Below are 2,982 nucleotides of genomic sequence, written 5' to 3' on the forward strand. Positions count from 1 at the left end.
GTCAGTCCAAATCATGTACTATATGTTTAAGAACAGAGGAAAAAAGTTCTGACTTGATTTTGGGTCAGATTGACCCAATTTTTGTACGATTGCTACTTATTGAGTCAGTATTTAAAATAAAACATTAGTACGTAATATAAGTGATAAATATAACATCGATTAACACAAAAACTGTCAGTATTTTCATTAAAATATTAGTAAACATAATAATTTGTCAGTATTTTAAATAGATGGTCAGTGTGTATAATAAAATATTCTAACCAAAAATTTAAACTGTATTTAACCTTTCTTTAACCAAATAAACAAAATTGTACTGACAAATGCAATTTAATATTGACAATTAATTATTTATACTGACCAAAATATTCATTTTCACTGACTATATTTATTTTAAAAAATGCTTACCATTTATTTAAAAAAATACTAACTAAATAAGAAGAAGTGCTTCCGCACAAGTGTTAAGGTATCGTCCTGAACTTCCTTACTTTGCTTCACCTGCGTGGGTGGATGTCGTAAAACTTGTCGAAAGACTGATTTCCTTCTATAATCTGATTGGTCGCTGCTAAAGGTTGCAGCTAAAAATTCTAATTGCCAATCAGAGTGTCTAATGGATATCGCGAATACCGTTCTCGTACGCCCATAGTGTGCTTTTTTTCTAGTGTTGCATCGCACGCAAATTCACGTGAGCTCGCCTCGGTCTGGCGGATTATAGCCATAAAAATCATTAGTCACCCTTGACCCCCCTTGGTCTACCACGGTGGGTTTTTTTGGTCATAAAACGGTACCGCTTTCGGGGCTGACAATTTTGCATTAACAAATTCGGTCCCCCGAAAGCGGCTCACCCGGAAAACCCCACAGGCATCCCCTTCTTCGAAGAAACGCGCTGCAGGCGCAAGGAGAGGGTAGTCGCCACCATTTAGGCACCCTGATTGGTGAATTTCCACTTCACAAATGCGCCGCGCGAACGTCATTGTTCGCGCCCGCGGTGGGTTTTTTTGGTCATAAAACGGTACCGAATTTGTTAATGCAAAATTATCAGCCCCGAAAGCGGCTCACCCGGAAAACCCCACAGGCATCCCCTTCTTCGAAGAAACGCGCTGCGGGCGCAAGGAGAGGGTAGTCGCCACCATTTAGGCACCCTGATTGGTGAATTTCCACTTCACAAAAAAGTATAAAGAGCGAGCCCACCCTCGCCCGTCAGGTCAGATCACGAATAAAGTTCAACTAAACATCAACAAAAAAGAACAGTCTCTATATACCTTCTCAACGAGGTTCAGAACAGTTAAGTCAAGACTGAACCGCAGCGAGTTCAGAACCGAACAAGGTCGAACGCTCGCAACACATGATGTATATTATACTTAATGAATCACGTGATATCCTGAAAGTTTGGTAACGGTGTGGTACTTCCCCCAAATTCTGACTCAACAGTTCGAATGTCGAATTTATCTTTAGAAAACACTTATTTCATGACATATCTTCGGCTATTGAGAATGAAGAAAAACTAAAATTCCAGGATCGTTGGTAGAAGGCTAAGTTTTCCCTGTGAAAAATATACAAAATATCGAAAAACATCGTGAACCCGAAAAATAAGCGTTCTTTGCGACCGTGTCATAAACAGTGGCAGACGAAAGGAAACGACCGTTGTTGTTCCGTTACGGACGGAACAGAAAACGACCATTTATGCAGCTGACCCCGAACACAAAGTAGCCTTAATATAATCGGTCAAGTTGAGTCGCCAACCTTGTTGGCCACTTATCCGAATACCGGGTAAAGGTTATTGAAGCAGACTATACCCGGCATCTGTTCGCTTATTTTTGATGGCCGAATAAGTTCATACTTTGCTCTAACGACTTACAGTTTCTATTGTGATTGATCGCTCCGAAAGATCTTATTTAAAAGCCCCCTGTTCATATTGTTCCTAAGCTAGGCGAACATGCGTCGAATAGATTTTGCCATCTGACAAACTTCGTTCTGTATATGCATATGTGAATTATGTACAACATATACAATTTAAAAAAGAAAGGAAAATTTAATAAGTGATTAAAAATCACGTTGGTGTGACATTTTTTATCAGTTTTTGTATGATATTGCACTAAATAATAAATTGAATTTCGTGATAGTGTTTTGCACGCAAGTACAGGGTGTTGTAGGTTTCTTCCATGAAACTGTGCCAACAAAAAAATATTAGTTAAACATATGCTCTATTGGTACTAGTAATACAATGTTGACTTTCTATCGCATTGTTATACCCTCAAATATTTTCTTTCTTAGCTTAGTCTTATCTGTATCCACAACTAGTTACCAGCTTTCATTATTACTCACACTAGACTCTTCACCTTCCAACTCTCCTACACAGTCGTAACCCAAAGTTCATCTTCCTCAAACCCTTAAACAGCCCTATTTTTCCATCCTCGAGTCACTCTCTCTATTGTCATCCACATGTCACGTTTCACCAGCAACGTCGATCTTTAATTGCTCCCATTTAAGTGCTACCCCAATACCTATCCTCAGTGTCGAAAAACTGATGCAAAACCGGGCATCACAGTATGTCAGCTGCACCGAAATTGAGTCCCACTATAGTGTGAGCTTGAAATAAGGGACTTGTATACATACATGTGTGTATAGTGATTATCAGAGTGAATTAGATATGGGGCTCTTCTGCAGACGAAGAGGAAAAGGAGCCGCCAGTTTGACATCCGATTTAAGATATACGGCAGTGCCGTTCAGTCATTGCCCGCACGGGCAGCGTAGGGCTTCCCCGGGCAAAAACAAATCGGTGGGCAAAATGCCACTCCTTCTCGGGCAACGGTGCGTGTATGTGTGTATATATATAGTAACCATCACCCGTCTTAAGAAGAACCTATACCCTTACCACAAATGTCTTTCCCCACTCCGTTTTAATGCACTTGACATCATTAGCCCGCGACTTCGCCCTCAGCTCTGCCCGTGGGCACCGACGGGCGCCCTTGCCCGCCTGAAAAC

This window comes from Habropoda laboriosa, unplaced genomic scaffold, assembly GCF_001263275.1.
Source record: "Habropoda laboriosa isolate 0110345459 unplaced genomic scaffold, ASM126327v1 scaffold1518, whole genome shotgun sequence".
Taxonomy (NCBI): Eukaryota; Metazoa; Arthropoda; class Insecta; order Hymenoptera; family Apidae; genus Habropoda; species Habropoda laboriosa.